Source organism: Topomyia yanbarensis, chromosome 1, assembly GCF_030247195.1.
Source record: "Topomyia yanbarensis strain Yona2022 chromosome 1, ASM3024719v1, whole genome shotgun sequence".
In the NCBI taxonomy this organism is placed as follows: Eukaryota; Metazoa; Arthropoda; class Insecta; order Diptera; family Culicidae; genus Topomyia; species Topomyia yanbarensis.
The window spans coordinates 63,225,953-63,245,178 of NC_080670.1; the positions used below are offsets into that span (position 1 = coordinate 63,225,953).

The 19,226-nt window shown below is 33.0% G+C and overlaps 1 protein-coding gene across 3 annotated transcripts in view; it reads right to left on the reverse strand.

Moving 5' to 3' along the window:
* Nucleotides 1-19,226, reverse strand: part of LOC131677788 (homeobox protein Nkx-2.1) — a 123,551-nt gene that overhangs the window by 102,480 nt on the left and 1,845 nt on the right. The window lies entirely within an intron of this gene.

Below are 19,226 nucleotides of genomic sequence, written 5' to 3' on the forward strand. Positions count from 1 at the left end.
AGTGATGGAATTAAAAGATCTCTCTAACTTTTCATTAAAACAAAGGGACTTTTTCATAAAAATATTGAGCACCCTGTTATTAAGGAGATAGAATATTGAGATGTTCGGAAGAATTACTGAAAAATGCCTGTACTACAACTTTGTAGAATACATCTAATTCCTATCTCTCTTCGTTGAAAAGTTAGTGTTGGCGCCGCCTATGCGGTCAAAAGTGGAACTAAAATTTTCTAAGCAAAACATAGCTCGTATCATGTACTACAACATTGATCGCAGTAATCTTTGGAAAGGAAGTGACGTGTTTTTGAACCCGTGCTACCTATTAAAAGTTTTTCCTCTTTTTCAGAGAGAAAAGTGATTGTGGACGTCTTAAGAGGAACCTTCTGAAGAGAAGCAAGCAGTGCAGTGGATTTCCCCATCGAGACAGCTCTCTATCTGAGGGAAGCAGAAAAGCTTCACTATTCAAGTGATTCAAATATAGCGACACAGCAGCGAAGTGATTTGGAAGCAAAGCAGGAAGTAGGGCGGTGACTCAAGAGGAGACGCTATTTTGAAATTCATTTGAGGATCGTCATAGCAAAACTATAAGTATCGTTCCCCCATTATTTTTAAACTTATATTTGTATTTTAATTTTGTTGCTTTTTTATTTATTTAAAATGGATGGTGATCCAGGAGATCCTTCTGATCCTTCCATTATTGAAAATGATACTCAATTTTCTATACCGAATGGTCAAAATTTAGAATCTAGAATTAGAAAATATCCTTTATTAGCCAAAGGTCCTTTTTCTGTTTATTTCAGGAAAAAGGAAAAACCAATTAATGTTCTCCTTATTTCTGTTCTATATAAACAATTTAAGTCAGTAAAAGAAAATTAAAAAATCTCTTTGAACAAATTAAGAATTATTTTTTCCGATTGTGATGAAGCAAATTTACTAGTCACATCAAAACTTTTTGCTAATATATACCGTGTTTATATTCCATGCGATCTCGTTGAGATTGATGGGTAATTTTTGATAAAACTATTGATTGTCATGATATTATAAATTTTGGTACAGGAGTTTTTAAAAACAAAAACATTTCTTCCGTTCGAATATTACAAAGTGAACGTCTATACAAAAAATCAAACGAAGATATTTTTCAAAATTTTATTCCTTCTAATACAGTATGTGTCACTTTTGAAGGTTCTGCCCTTCCTGATTTCCTGTATGTAAATAATGTAATTTTTAATGTTCGAATTTTTACTCCTAAGGTGATGCATTGCGAACGTGTTGTTCTAATAAAATCAAATGTGGTAATTGTAGTGGTGATCATAGCACATCTTCGTGTAAAAAAGTCACAGAAAATTGTATTTATTGTCAGGGTAAACATACCAGACTAAATGAGTGTCCTTCATACAAAGATTGCAAAACTAAACTTCACTAGAAAAACATTAAATAGGAGTAAATACTCGTATGCTGAACTATTAAAATCTTCTGCATCAATAATTACAACAGAAAATTCATTCGATATTCTTGAAGACATAGAAGATTTAACTATTCCTTCTGACTCTCAACCTGGTTGTAGTTAGCATCCTCCTCCAATTAAAAGAAGAAGGAGTAATTTACGATATAAAACAAAAGAAAATTCTGAAACTCCGAGACCTAACTTTAATAATCGAAATGAATTCTCCTCTCTTAAACCAACTTCTGAAATTCCAGGTTTTCAAAAAATTATTACCGAGGAAAAACCTACTGATTCATCACACAACCCTCCAAAATCTATTATTAGTGAAATTATTGAAAATATTTCAAATTTTTTAATTATTGAAAATATTTCAAATTTTTTAGGTTAAGTGACTTTTGGAAAAATCTTATTATAAAATTTGTTCCCTTTATATCATCACTTCTTAATAAAATGAAATAAAATAAATAAATTAATTCATTTTTGCCTCCCCTTGTTCAACTATTATCAAACTTTTAATGGTAGACAACTTATCAAAAAATAATTTGAAATTTCTTCAATGGAACTGTAGAAGCATCTTAACAAAGATTGCTAGACTAAAAGCATTAATTTTAAATAATAATATAGATATATTTTGTATCTGTGAAACTTGGTTAAACGAATCGATTTTTTTTCGTGTTCCTAGTTTCAATATTTTTAGGAAAGACCGGAATGATTCATATGGTGGTGTTATAATTGGAATTCGTCAAAATATTGAGTATTCTTTACTTTAAATCTTCCTACATCTAATTCCATTGAATGTGTAGGCTTATCAATTAAATTAAATAAAATCAAATATTCCATTTTATCTATTTATATTCCGCCAAATGGTAATTTTTCATGTTCTGAATTCAATAGAATAATAGCTAATGTTCCTGAACCATATTTATTCTTGACGATTTCAATGCTCATAGTTCTTCCTGGGATGTGAAAGGTCTTCCATTGTTAGAGGTGCTCTTCTTTTAAATATTATTGATGAGTTCAATTTAGCTATATTAAATTATGGCTCACCAACTAGAATTACAGTACCTCCAGCAACAAATTCAACTGTTGATATAGCCTTATGTTCAAGAAACTTATTCAAAATTGTTCTTGGAATGTAGTTGAAGATTTGAATGCTAGTGACCATTTACCAATTCTAATAAATTTTGAATTTTCTTCTATTTTATACTATTCTGTAGAATACATAACAACAGATTTAACTAAAAATATTGATTGGTCAAAATTTTCAAATTTAATATCTACAGGCTCTAAATTCGATAGATCGTTAGGTACTCTTGGTAACTATAAATGGTTTTGCGACACTATACTACAATATATACTACAAGCTCAAACTAAAAAAGCTATGCGAAAAAAAATATATAAAAAACCTACATTTTGGTGGAATACATAATGTTCCACTCTTCTAGAATCTAAATCTTTGGCTAACAAACAATTTTGTTCAACTGGTTTACAAAAAGATTATCTACACTATCGCAAAATGGAAGCCTTGTTTACACGGAAAACAAAATTAAAGAAACGTTTTTATTGGAGAAATTTTATTAAATATTTAGATAGGAACAGTCCAATGTCCACATTATAGTCCACTGCTAGGAGACTTCGTAATTCTAACCCTTCTGATACATCAAATTCTGAATACTCTGAAGATTGGATTGATCAATTTGCTTCAAAGGTTTGTCCCGATTTTGTTCCTAACAATTCCCAAACATTTTTGCAAACATCTCTCAGCCCTTTTCCTCATCTGGGTTCTCCTCTTTCACTAGAGGAAATAAATTTTGCTTTGAATTCATGTAAAAATACTTCCCCTGGTTTAGATAAAATAAAATTTATCGTTCTTTCTAATTTACCTGATATTGGTAAAATTAATTTATGTTTATGTTTATTACCTTCACCAACAAGCCCCTTGGCCCCAATGGTGGTTGCTTAAACTAATTACATTTTAAAATTGACAACATTTTCGCTTTTATAGCATTCCGCGTCCGGTTGAAGTCGAAGGCCGTCGCCACACTGTTAAAAATTTACTAAATTTATTAAACCTTTTCATATCACAAAATATTCTTCCGCATGTTTGGCGCGAAATTAAGGGAGTGAGCATTCTAAAACCAGGTAAGAATCCGTCATTAGTTGATAGTAGACGTCCCATTAGTTTAATATCATGTATACGCAAATTATTAGAAAGAGCTATTCTCAATCGATTAGAGATATGGGCAGAACGAGAGAACATATGATCTAATTCCCAATATGGTTTCAGAAATGGAAAGAGTACTAGAGATTGCACAGCTCTTCTGGCATCTCAAATTCAATTATGTTTCAATCAGAAACAAGACATGGTTACAACATTTTAGACATTTCAGGAGCTTATGATTCAGTATCGATTAATATACTTTCCCAAAAAATGTTTCAATTAGGAATTCCTACTATACTTGTTACTTTTCTAAACAATCTTTTTTCCTTCAAAATTATGCATTTTTATTTAAATGGTTCAATCAAATTATCCCGACATAGTCATTTTGGTATTCCTCAAGGATCTTGTTTAAGTCCATTTTTATGCAATACTAGCTAAACCTACCGCGCGTTGCTGCGACTTTCAATGAAATAGGAGTAAAACAGAATTTGTTTCAATGCGCCATCTAGCGGGCAGATAATCCCCAACACAAACACGCTCCTTAACAAATAACTACTATGTATAAATTTTGACGGCAATCGGTGAAGCCGTTTAAGAGTCCATAAATCATATACATACAAACATTGACTTTTATATAATATATTATATATATAATATATATATATATATAATATATATATATATATATATATATATATATATATATATATATATATATATATATATATATATATATATATATATATATATATATATATATATATATATATATATATATATATATATATATATATATATATATATATATATATATATATATATATATATATATACTAGCTAATACCCATCGCGCGTTGCTGCGACTTTTAGCGAAATAGGAGAAAAACACTATATTTGTTCCGAAGCGCCATCTGGCGCGCAAATAATCCCCAATGAATAGCACACAAACACGCTCCATAACAAATGCCTACTATGTATAATTTTTTACGGAAATCGGTTAAGCCGTTTTGGAGTCTATAAATCATATACATACAAACATTGACTTTTATATATATACTAGCTAATGCCCATCGCACGTTGCTGCGAATTTCAACGAAATAGGAAGAAAACACAATTTGTTCCGAAGCGCCATCTGCCGGGCAGATAATTCCCAATCAATAGCACATAACAAATACCTACTGTGTATAATTTTTTACGGAAATCGGTTAACCCGTTTGGGAGTGTATAAATCATATACATACAAACTTTGACTTTTATAGATATAGATAGATATATAGATAGATAGATATAGATATAGATAGATAGATAGATAGAGATAGATAAATATAGATAGATAGATAGATAGATAGATAGATAGATATACACGCACGAGTGATATTATGCAAATTATTACCGATGGCTGTATCTTTTCTCAATTTGCTGATGATAAGGTACAATCAGTTGTTGGAAAAGATAGATACGTTATTCAAAATTTCTTACAGTCTGCCTTGGATAGATTAGAGAATTGGTCTATTGAAAATGGATTTACCTTTTCGGTTTCTAAAACACAATATATAATTTTTACACGTAAACGATTAATTTCGATTTTTTATCTTTATCTTAATATAATGAGGAAATTGTGAAAGTTGATGAATATAAATATTTAGGTATTTGGTTTGATAGTAAGCTTACTTGGAGAAAACATATTGATTACCTTATTAAAACTTGTAATAGGAGAGTAAATTTTTTGAGAAGCCTTACTGGCACGTGGTGGGGTGCCTCACCTTCTGATTTAATAATTCTTTATAAAATGACTATTTTATCAGTTTTAGAATATGGTTGCTATACCTTTGGATCAGCTACTAATTCACATCTTTTAAAATTAGAGAAAATTCAAATTCGCTGTTTAAGAATATGTGTGGGTTTAATGCAACCAACACATACTAAATCTATTGAAGCTATTTCTTCTGTTCTTCCTTTAAAACTTATATTTCACGAACTAAATTGTAGGTTTTCAACTCAATGTTTTTCTACTACTCATCCAATAGTTCCTATTCTTGATTCATTATTTGAAATCAATCCTTCTTGCAGAATTTTAATGCCTTAGATATCTTGTATCACAGAAGAAATAATTAAATCACCTCCTCATATTTATTGTTCTTTCAATATTAATGTTCATTGTACAAAACCTATAATAGATACTTCTTTAATTACTCAACTAACCAATATTCCTTCACGTCATTTATTACAATTTGCCAAACTACTTTTTAATCAAAAAATTGTAAATATTAATGATAAATACTCTTTTTTACTGACGGATCTATGATTAATGAAAAATCAGGTTTTGATATTTATAACAATGAAATCACTTATTTTTTTCGCTTACATTTACCATGCTCTCTCTCTCTCTCTCTCTCTCTCTCTCTCTCTCTCTCGTTTTCGGATCTTATGGCGCAGTCGATTTCGTGAACACTGTGACGCATTTATTGTTTAGGATATTTTGACGTATAAGAAGTGCGTCTTATGCAGTATATGTGCGTCAAAATATCCGAAACAATATTGTCCAGGACTTTATGACGCAATACCTATGCGTCATAATATCCTAATATCAATGTGCGGCATAAAATCTCGAACATTATGACGCAGGACTAATTTTGGGCGTTGTCACACAAGATGTTATGACGAATTCATGCTTTCGGATGTTATGATACACTCTCGTCCGTCATAAAGTCCAGGACGTTATAACGCTTACTGTTTTGGGATGTTATGACCTGGGACATTATGACGCAGTACCTGTGCGTCATAATATCCCACACTACGAGTGCATTACAGTGTCCAAAATGTCCATTACGACATAAAATCCGAAAAACGAAAGTCTGGGACATTGTGACGTACAACGGGTACGTCATAACATCCGAAAACGGATGTGCGTCATAAGGTCCCGGACTTTATGACGCACACTTATTTTCGAATCCTATGACGCCCCCTTGGGGACCATTCATAAATTACGTAACGCAAAAATTGTCAAAAATTGACTCCCCCTCCCCCTATGTAACAAATTGTCACAAAATTTTCCATCCCCCCCTCCCCTGTTACGTAACAAAATCCAAGAAAAACTTTTTTTCTTCGATGAAAACATGTTACGTAACGATCTAGTTAACACCCCCTCCCTCCTATGTCACAACTTGTCGTACCCCCCCCCCACCCTAAAACCGTTACGTAATTTATGAATGGTCCCTTGTACGTCACAATGTCCCAGACGTTATGACGCACCTTCTTTTGGTACTTTATAACCTGGGACGTTATTTTAGAAGAGAAACTAATAAATAAATAAATAAATAAATAAAAGTAGTTCTGTCATCGGCAGAATACGGGATGTTGGGGTTTCAAGGCATTTGTCTCCAAAATCTTCTATAATTTCACAAAATGGTTTAAAGCACGGATCCTCGACCACATTAAAAATTATAGGATTTCTTACGTAAAAAATTCGATAGATCAAATCGCTTCCCGCAAACTTTTCAAGCATGGGGCCATTCATAAACTATGTGGCCCTTTCACGGAAGAGTGACATTTTGTGATACTGGAGGAGGAGTAATCTAGAGCGCACCGTAACATGGTTTTAGTGAAGAATAAAAAAAATATCTTCGTTGAGTACTGGAGGAGAGGAAGAAATTTGTGATAACTTGTGATATGGAAGAAGGGGAGTTAATTTTAGGTCATTTTTCGTTACTTAATTTATGAATAATATTTCTAAGAAGCGGTACAAAACCTGTTTGATTTTCAGTGCAGATCATATATGTGTGCTTATTGATGAGGGAAAATAGAAAATTTTGAAAAAATCCTTTCAGTTCCAACGTCACATATTTAATCTGAACTGAAACAAGCTCCGCTCAATTTCTGGGACTTTTTCGCATAATAATTGGTACCTCAAATGCAGATTTATTAATAGTAGTAATATAAAAATAATTTAATGGATTTTGTTCTACATATTCGCACGCGGCAACAGCGTGTAAATAGCTAGAACAAAATCCATAGTAAATATGTTTTGGGTCCTGTCGCCTCGTCTGCGGACAGTTATACAGTACTTTCTGAAAAAATGAGACCTCAGGAATAAAATGTCCCGCAAAATCTTTCATATGATTCCTGAGGTTGTACATTAGAGTGGGACATGGTTATATGAAAAAAATTAAATTTCGCTCCGAGTAACTTTTTAGGTCCCATTTAGCTCCCAGAACAACTCTGCAAATTTTTAATTCGATCGGTGAAACTATATTTTTGCGCCCACGATTTAAAGTTTACATGGGATTTCGTATGGGGAAAACGTCTTTTGCAAATTAATTCTTCCAAGAGTCGGCCGTTGACTCCTAAAAATAAATAGACGTCTGATTTTTATAGGAAATTTGTCAAGGAAACAAAGTCTAGAAGACCACGAAACGATCTGATTCCTGTGCATTATTAAGCAAAAACTGATTGATGCCTTAAAGATTAATGAAAAGTTTACTTTTCATAGCATCACTGCTGCGGACGGTCGAATTATATACAAAATCTTTAATTTTTTGTTATTATGTACAAAAGAAGACTCAATTTATCCCTCAAAACTCTTGCGATGTAGCCAAGCAGTATAGATAAATGATTTAGACACATTAAGAGAAGATCAAAACAAAATTGCATATAATTGGACAGCCAACAACAGTGGTGCTAGAAAAAATGAATATTTTATCAATCATCAGAGCATCAATCGGTTTCAGCTTAATAACTTTTTACTCAAGCGTCAGATCGTTTCATAGTCTTCGAGACTTAGTTTCTTTGTTAAATTTCCTACAAAAGCCACATAACGGTTTATTTTTAGGAAGCAATAGATGACTCCTAGAGGAATTATTTTGTGAAAGTCCATTTTCCCATATAATATCCCATGTAAACTTTAAACAATGGGCGCAAAAATATAGTTTCAGGGATCAAGCTAAGAATTTGCACAGATGTTCTAGGACCCAAATGGTACCCAAAAAGTTGCTCGGAGCTGGAATCTATTTTTTGTCCCACCCTATTGTACATTTTCCACTATATTAGAAACAATTTATCAATTGATAAAATAAGATATTCTTAATGTCAAATGTCCGGGTTTTACCCAGAATAGAAATTAATGTCCAGGTTTTACCCAGAATAGAAATGTTCTCTATCGATTCCTGAGTAAGAAATGCTACAACAAAGATTTTTACGTAGACTAAAGCTGTAAGCCCTTTTGTGAATATATAGGAAACTTCCTGGGGATAAAATACTTTTATTTAATTCCTGAGTTTTCTTTCAAAAAATCGTTTCAATCGTAATTTTCCGGCAGCGATTTTTATAGCCTATCATTTAAATGTAATTTTTTCCTCAGATTAAATCCTTATCAATTTTTCAAAGAAATTGATAGGTTTCGTAAACAAACTTTACTACTATTTCAACGCTGAATTTTTTTGCTATTGCTTCTACGAACGGTAAAGATGTGGATTAACATATATTTTTATGGGTTTCTGCTCTGCAGCGGAGTAGAGGAATAAATTTATCTACAAAAATCTCTTTTAGTTTTTTTGAGGAATTAAAATTGAATTCAATGGAAAAATGCGTTGAATTTGTTTTGCGCCGCTTGGTTCACCCATTTAATTACCATCTAATATTGCGCCTTGAAAAAAAATTGTCTCAAAATCTACAGAATCAATCGGTTTGACATTTTGCACAGGACTTCTTTACATATAAAATCGACTAATTTGATATTATACAATAAATGCAATAACTTTAAAAAAAAACTGTTAACTGGGGATTGTGTCTAAGTAAATTCACTCTCACTGTTCAATTCGCAATAGATTGCAATGAAATTTGGAAAAATATGATTCAAATGTTACATGATGATATAAAAATTGACTGAATAAACTCCCTGTATAGTAAAAAAAATTAAGGGTTTTTTTCACAGTAAAAGAAGTAGTACTTAACTATTGTTATGCTACTGTAGTATCTGGAAAAATTCAAAAATCTAAGGAAAAATCTGAACTTGTGTAACAATATATGTAAAAACGCAATTCAAATTAGATACATAAGAAACACGGCATGCAGGTTGCTTCGGCAAACGAGTATATTTTTGTCAGTCCCAGCACCATCCTTCCACCTTCCAAGTGGCTCAATTATGTGTGTTTACACAACTATTCACACGTTCTCCGATTTCCAGTATACCGTGCTCTAACACTCCAAGCTTCGTGGCCAATTCAAAGCTCTTCAGCAATCACACCAAATATATTCTATTTCAACCGAAAACAGTCGTTCTCGAAACAACTTTCACTCTTTCTTCATAGTTTTCCATAAGCCAACCAACGCCGTATCGAATATCCTTTTCATATAAGACCAACATTTTTCAGGATCTATGTTTGCTCGGAGCGTACATTTGACTTCTTAATAGCATTCCTGTCTGCTCGTATGGTAATCGGATACTTTTCTCTTCATGCTTCCTATTGTTGAGCGAATTATATTGGCTTTCTCCGTTCTTCAAATCCTTCCCAAGTAAATCACATTGCATTTGTTTCGTCTGCCAGAACAGGACTAGTAGAAATAGTTTTGACTCCTGGTAGCGGTGTTTACGCTTTCAACACCATAATTATCCGGTGTTTGTAATAAAAATCTCTGGTTTCAGCACCAGCCAGTCGGACTACCGCAATGTAGATACTTCAGTGCATCCAGATTTTGCTACCGGGTTTCAATCCGGAAATGATATTGATATGCTTCGAGTTTGCCGAAATATTCGATCTCAATCAATGTGCCTGAAAAGTCTACGCGTTCACGATGAAAAAAAAAATGTTCAATAGGATTCAATTTGAGTGGCCTCTTCAGGCAGGGTCAGTCCATTCATTATCTTTTTCCAGTTCCGCGAACCGGGCCTTTGCAACACGCAACAGCGAGTCCGTGTCTACATTATCATCCCTTTGCTGTTCAGCGGTCCGTAAATTGGTAAAGTACTGCTGCTGTCCAGGCACTCCCATGGTCGATTCCATGTCATGAATCTTTTTTGTTGTACAGATATCCCAATTAGGTCGAACGAAAAATCAAAAACCAACGCTGCTTTTGTGTATGTACAAGTGCCGGATATTTTTTGCGGATGTTGAAATATCTGCATGTAGTCCGGAACAAACAAATTTAGAGCAATTCATCTGGTGCAAAAGATCGCGAATGATTCGCCGAAAATCCGCTTTGAAGAACGGGACTGATGTAAAATATGTGTGGCAGCGGATTTGATTCGGGGATCAGGACGGGAGTCGGGTAGGTGCGCTTCCTCGTTACTCATTGACACAACACAATGTGCTGTGCTGTTTTTTTCCGAACACATATTTAGAGTGCAACTTTTTTTTCCTTCATCCTACGACCGATGCTCGTTATAGCACTTTCCAAACAACTCACGAAGAAATGGATGCCTAATCCTGTTACCGTGAGCCTCCATCGATGATATGATGGTAAACAAATCTTTTCATCGTTCAAATATTGGGAAAGCTTTACATTGAATTGCTTTCCTTTCGGCAATAAATAGATAGAAATATGAAAGCAGGCGGATCTTACAGAACGGGACGAACATTCCGGTCACATACGAGAGATTTGGGGTTGTAAGCCGGCTGAAGTGCAATGTTTGTTTCGAGCTGCCAGAGGTGATTTGGCGAAGGGAAAAAATGTTAAATATCGGAACTCAGGAACAATCGTCATTTAGTTATTTATAAACAATACACTATAAACCTTTTTCCGGAACATCGACCTACTGTTTCAATCTTCGCAATAAATGCTTATCATATATAATAACGCGATGCTATAGTGATATTATACTTTTTAAGTGACCTAGTATAGGTTGTAGGTTCCATCAAATGCAACGCATAACAATGTTTGAAAACTGTTGTATACCCCCAACATTTTGATTTAGTGCAAAAAAGTATTTTTTGAGATCTTTGGCACTGAAAAATTAGAGGTGTTGTCAATTTCCAACCGATGTTCAATTTTACAAAAAATCTGGAAAGAGGAACAGACCAGTCCAACGGTATGCTAAATTGATTTCTTTTGTTAGAATTAATCAATCAATGAATGAATGAATGAACGAAAATAACCACCACTTTGCGATTTTTTTCATGAAAAATATATAAATAGCTCAACATTTTTATGGAAAAACATCTTTAATATTATTACTTAATATTTTTCTTTCAAACTTAAAAATTTGCTCAGATGAACTTTGACGTGGTTAGAATGGCATTGTCGCGCATGGTGGGATACTATAATTTTATTTATTTTCCCTCATAGTTTACATACAAATATTTCAGTGTATACGCAATCCAGCAAAAAAGGAAACAAATTGTTTTTCAAAAAATTTATGAGATCGTCCCCTTAAAAGTTCATGCGAGCAAGATTCTAATCTGGTAAGATTGGTCTACTTTAGAAGATAATAAGAAAATGTTTCTCGTGATTTTTATTTGTGAGAGGACAAAATGACCTAACTGGCCTAACTGAAATAACCTGTTACCTGACGTTAGGTATAATTGAATAAATATTTGAAATGCTCAATTTTTTGTTTAAAACATGTTGCAAGATGGCTTATGGGTTAATCATTATTCTGGCCCGGCACTGTAGTACCTAATTGGGGGAAAAAGTGCAACTCGTTTATTTCATATATGAACAAAATATAACTGAAGAAATTCGTACAATCGTAACTTTCAGGGAAAATTTCATGGAAAATTTGTTTTCGGGATACAATTTTAACTTGAACGAGTTATAAAAATTGGAAAGTTGGTTCGAAAGAATCTTAAAAGTGAAATGTATTTTCTACACGAGTGGACGAGTGAGCGGCACGAGTGAAAAAGTGAGTGGCATTGACCACAACCACATTCGTCCGAGTGCTCACATACCTGTTTTGCGATTCATTTGACCCTATATCTGAGAAAATACTTCACGTTGGGTTCGGTAATCTATGATGTATTCATAGATAGCTAATTTATTGCTTTATGTAGTAAAACGACTCGATTTTTTAAATCTTGTACTGCATGGCATAACACTATAAAGCAAACCTGTTTATAGTCTGTTTATAGTCTGTTATGTGCATAGGGGCATTAAGGAACGCAGCAAAGAAAATGGCTATCCAAGTTTTCAGTTACCTTTTCGTATGCTAAAAAAGGAAAATCAGCCAGTCCAAAAAATCGACTTTTATTTAAAGGTTTTCCGAGATAAATTAGCATCAAAAATACAATACAAATTCGAACTTTGAAATTTTATATCATAGGTTTTAAAGCTGTTTTTGGTCAATAGTAATCTAGAATCCAAGTATTTTAGTATCCATTTCAATAAACACACAAACATTTTCCGACCTCGACAAACTTAGTCGAATGGCATATAATCGCTGTTGTGCTATCTTATGACAAACGCCATTTTGCGGTAAACTGAGTTAGATATGCCACATCACTTGTCTAAAAAATCTCTACATTGTGGCATTTTCAGAATTTTGATATGCTGCTTGGTTACTGAGATATAGCACAAAACATGATGAGAAAGTTTGAATTTTTTACTTCAAATGACTGTGTCTGGGAATTAACTCAAGCTATCTTGATATATAAGATGTTTTATGTGTAAAACTATCTACAGAACACAATAGCATAATTACTTTCAAAACAAAATTACACGAATTGTGAGAAAATTGTAGTTTATGTTTTAAACTGGAAATATAGCATATTTGGCAACACTGTAACCAAAAATAACTATTTTTACTAGATTCTCTCACTCATTTCCTTCCAAATGCATCTCACCGATTGTTTATAGGCCAAATTAAACTAAAGATATGAATAAAAGTTAATAATTGTGAATTTTTTCTATGGAAAAATTTCCATGCACGAATATGACACGCCATACAAATTTTGTCATCTATACACACCTATGACACGTGTGAGTGCGACTTTTGTTTACATTTATAGTCAAAACTCTCAACGATCTTTATAATATTTGAGAGATTCATACAGAATAGATAGAAGCATCAATTGTCTTCCTTGAATTGTTTATACCATTTATAAGTTTCAAGAAATTCAATCTCAAACTTTAAACTTTAACAAACTTTAAAAATTGATTTTCTCGAAATGTGCTAAATGGCGATTGTCATAAGATAGCACAACAGCGACGATATGGCCCTCCGTGCAGGTTTTAGGTTCCAAAGCAGTGTATCATGGACTTTGATTGCCAAATTCGCCATGTTGCAGTCAATTCGAATTGTAAGAGCTGTGAATAATGTGTCCATGTCCTGCCATAAATATGAACAGTTTCATGCCAAAATGAAGTTTTTGTTAAAACGTGTGGTGACTTGATCCCCTGCTTACTAGAGCTATGAAACAAACAAACATACTGTGACTAATAGACACGAAATTTCAGCTAATCATTACAGACACTTTATACAGACTTACGAAGATAAAAACAGTAAAACTAGCAACCATGGATATTTGCTGGCATCACGGAAGATCCCATAAACTTTTTTCACAGTACGTTTGGCTGCACTTGTTGACACTTCGCTAGTCTGCACATCAAAAAATAATGAAATTCAAACGACATGTAAATCCATACGAATGTAAACATAAAAAGCTTGAATCAAAAATTGGATTGAAAATTACGTTAAAATCAATGCGCTCAATTGGAGCATCAAAAATCATACAATTTTAAACTCTCATTCGTGTAATATTACATGTCGTTCATTTTACTGTAATATTCGAATAAAAATACATTGATGTGCATTGGTTTTCCGTTTAATGAAACTGTAATTTTTTAATCCGCGTGTAAAAATATAATAAAAACCGTTGAAGAAAGCACGAAAAATCGTGTGTATTTCTAGTGGAACTTAATTTTACATTTATATGCATGCTCCAAATATGTGCATGAAAATAAAATTAAAATTACAAAATATTTTTTCTGTGTGTATATAAAGTGTCTGTACTAATCACCTAACCTGACAAAATAACTAAAAAGATTACTTTTTAGATACACGGAAAACTTTGACCACAGTAAAAAGTCGTGATAGATATTTGCGACGAATCAATGTTATTCAGCTGGTTTTTTCAACATTCAATAACATCCACCCAAGTTTTTTTTGCGCGTGAGATACAGACCGCGCACATGAAAACAGCGTTCGCCTAAAAAACCGCGTAAATGAAAACCGCCTAAATTTAAAAATCCGCGTAAACGAAAACCGCCTAAATTTAAAAATACGCTTAAATGAAAACCGCGTAAATTAAAAACAATCCGCGTAAATGAAGACCGCGTAAATTAAATAATCCACGTTAATGGAAACCGCGTAAATTCAAAAATCCTGAGTAAATCCAAAAAATCGTGTAAATAAAAACCGCGTAAATTCAAAAATCCGCGTAAAAATAAAAAAAAATACCGTGCAAAAATAACGCGTGAAAAAAATCTGAGTGTAGGGGAACATGGAAAGACTTGACCAAGCGTAAAATTCTATTTTTTTGCTATGGCGTCTTCTGTTCGATTTTTTTCAAAAATATTTTTATACTTGTTTCGATCCCTTAAGGTAATTTTAAAAGTTTGAAATGAAAAATCCTTTCCTTACAGAAAATATTACGTGATTAATAAATTTGCACTAAATGATGTAATTTTTATCAAACTTTGTATGGGCATATCTACTCGACTACTAATTACTTTTAATGTACTAATATACCATCTTAATCCTTGTGAAGCAGTGAAATGATTTTACTTACATTGGAACATTGGAATAGTTATTACTAGAATTTGCATGACATTGAACGCAATAACTAATGTCGAGGAGACTTGACCAAGATTTTATGGGGAGACTTAACCAAGTGGCAATTAGCTGAAGAAAGATAAAAAATTCCTGATATTTATTATGATCTACTGGTAATTTTAATCACGCCTTTAAAAATTCCATCTCAAACATAAGTCTTTATATTTTAGTATTAGTAGTATTTGAGTATTTCATAATATATGTATATTGATATTTTTTCTAAATTGTGTACAGAAACCTTTTTCTAGTCCAGGTATTTAAAATAGTAAGAATCATGTCAGTCTATGGAAAAAAAGATTTTTATTTTAATTCATATGCTAACGGCTTCCATTCCGAGGTAGTCATAAATATCCATGACGCCATTATTTGCATTGGTTTTTACTGAACTCACTATAAGATCCTATTAAAACAAATTATTCTGACTCAAGAGCAATATGATGTTTTCAAGATTGCGATAAGCCCATCGTTATTTCTAGTATATCAGAATAGGTTTTTAAGAGCATTTAAAGATTTTTTGAATGATCAATTATAAAAAAGGCACACGGTGGAATTGAAAATTTCGCAAAATAAAAAAAGTGAAATAAGGGGCTATTTAAGACGTATATTTGAGTGCTAAATTGATAGCGTAATTAGTATACAAGACCACGTTCTCAAGTTATGCACTTTTTATGTCAAGAATTCTGAAATAAAGGTTCGAAACCAGTTTTTTCGCGACCAAGATCACATTATTTCGCAACCACTAACTTTGGAGGTTCAATGTCTTCAAAGAAATTATACAACATAATACTGACCATCTCTTGAAAAAAAACCATTTTGGTAATTAATTATCTTGGGCATAATTACGGAGAATAAAATCAAAACATTATTTAGAGGCTTGGTATCTTCGGTAAAGTTGTTGATGATTATAAAAACAACTTTTTTAAAGACACAAAAATCTTCAAATGCTCATAAAAACCGATCCTTATATACTAGAAACAAACGAAAAACGCCATTTTTCATCACACAAAAACCTTCAAATGCTCATAAAAACCGATCCTGACGTACTAGAAACGAACGGAAACGCAATTTTTCATCTTTTTTCTTCTTCTTTCCGAAAAACAGTATGTGGCCTCGGTACACTTAAGATTTTCTGTTTTGTTGAGCAGTCTTATTTTACGAGCCTCCAATCACTTGTATCGACCCTTGAAGTGTTTTGTTTGTTTTGGTGAACAGTGTTAAGAAAAATGACAAAAGGCATATGCAACATGGTTAAAAGACATGGCTGTTAGTAAATATTGAAACACTAAAGTGTGCATAGTAGCCCCACATATCCAAAGTAGCCCCGCACGACGGTACTCCTTAAAATAATGTAGTCAAATTTGATTTATTGGGTTAGAACTACCTATGTGTGAGATCGATCGGCTAGCTGCTTGGTCGTCTTTGTTCATCGCAGCAGCTTTCTTCAAATAATCTACCTTCAATTTGATCTTTTTCTGCACAGATCGTTCGCATAAATTTAATGCACATTATGCTTGGATCCGTTCCTAATTCGTAGTCTGATGCTCGATTCATAGTACAATGCGTGTGCGCGAAGTAGTGTAGAAAACCATAAAATACTTTCAAAGTATGGTTCATACAGTATATAATGAAATATTTCACAGAACTCAGATATATTAGTGACGGATAAACTGGTTCTTGATTTATAGTATATTATACACGATCTATCATGCGTTCTCGTGAAAAAATTCACAAATGTAGAAGATGTCCCATATCGCATGCAACTCTGCTTTTGATCTTTCATGTAACTCTGCTTTTGATCTTTCATGTAACTCTGCTCGTGAACTAAAATTTGAAATTCGATTCAGCGTCGTTTTTTTTGGTCTTGCATCCGCATCGCAAAGTTGATTAAAGGGGATGTTTTGTTTGAAAAGTGCTCACTTCAGTGAAAAAAGAATATTCCTCTGTGTGTACTGGAAGATGTTTATGTTTGTAGTGGATCTGTGCGATGAGCAGCGAAAAAAGAATATTCCTCTGTGTGTACTGGAAGATGTTTACACCGTGCGTATGAGCCGTAACGGCAAGGTTTAAATCGGATTCTCGACCCGAATCACAAGACATAGTACTGGCAAACAGTTCTTATCAGGACGAATACATATCGGAAAAAGATTTAAATTAGAAAAATTATATTAACTTGTCTTACATTTGTGCTTATTAATGATCAGTTATATGCCTTTACCAAAGAATAATAACGTTTGAAAATGATATCTACTGAAGTCTAAAAATTTCGTCGATCGTTTATACTTTAATGATTAAGATTTCACGTTATTATCAGGTTACTACTTGTAAAAATTTGATAGTAAACTCAATAATAAATTGTCACTTTAGCAAAATGAAATAATAAAAATCGTGACAAAGCTCCTAACCCTTTCATGTCCAACTTTTTCTAGTGCATGTAGTTGAAAACAGTAAGATCAAGAAACACGAAAAGTCTTTTTTCATAAAAATAGGTGCTTCCATTGCAGTGCTAGAAGCTGCTTTTTTTTCCTTCCAATACTCAATACAGTTCTCCTAGAATATTTACAATAGTCCAATTGCATGGTAAACGTAGCGAAAGATCTAAATTGATAAATTTTATCAGTTTTCAAAAATATTGCACTATAACGAAGATATATTAAAAATTCATTTTCCGCCGTAAACGTGAACTGTCCCTGGCAGCACTGCTCTATTGGAGTCCAATCAATTTAATTACAATAACTTCAGTTCTAGCGCTGATTCTTGTAACTGTTAATGCTCAAATGAAAGGTAATAATCGCATTTATTAGCCTTACTTGTTCTTGCGAGCAAATCTTGCCTCAATCAAAAGTTATAGCTGTATAAAAACGTTGTTGTCCACAAACATGGACATGAATGGGTGAATATCATAAACATGGATCACATTACTCTGCTTGTAAAAATCGAAATCGAAAAAATAAAATATCGCGGTTATGCCGGAGAAATTGCGAAAATCGTTACTAGGCTTCAGATAACATCACAAAAAATATATTCAATGATGAACATCTTGAATATATGATGATCTCCTAAAATCTAAAACATGAGTAACATTAATCCGTGTGGAAATATATATACTGCTCAGCCAAAACACTCATTTTCTCACATAACAAATAAGTCCGAAGAAATAAAGAAATCGAATTCAGAACCAGCACCATTGCTCTCGTGCAAAACTAACTAACAACTAGGCTCGGCTGGCTGTAGAATTTGACATTTTCGTTGGCTCAAGATGGAGTCTGCATATCTTTCCCTGGAGGATAACTAGTTATGAGTACTATTCAAACTATATGCATCTGACACTAGGGCACCTATTTCGATCATCTACAATCAATGGAGTTATTATATTAACAATCAATCTCTCTTTGTTTACTTACTCTTCCACGAATTACTCGGTCGCCTTTCCGATTTCCCCTTATTTTATCGCGTATTAAACTAGTTAAAACTTGGGTCTTTCGAAATATAGTGATTAAGGTTTACAAAGGATTATGGTTTTGCAGTAATAATCGAAAGGGAAAGCAAACAAAGAGAGGCTCTCATTTGCAGATTGCACCTAACGAAAAAATAACTGTTTTATGCTTTTACGAAGGAAATGAGATTGAATATTATCAAATTAGATTAGTCGCTGCTATAGTTTGATCTTTAGCGTCAGCTGGGCATGTCGATCTTTTTTTTTATAAAGAAAGGAGTTATTCTGGCAGTCAGAAAGAACGTTTCCATTTTTTATTTCTGCATTTCACCACAAAGAGGGCGCCAACACTATAATAGAGATAAAAATTTGATGTCTTCCACAAAGTTATCTAACAAGCCTTTTCCAGTAATACTTCTGAACATGT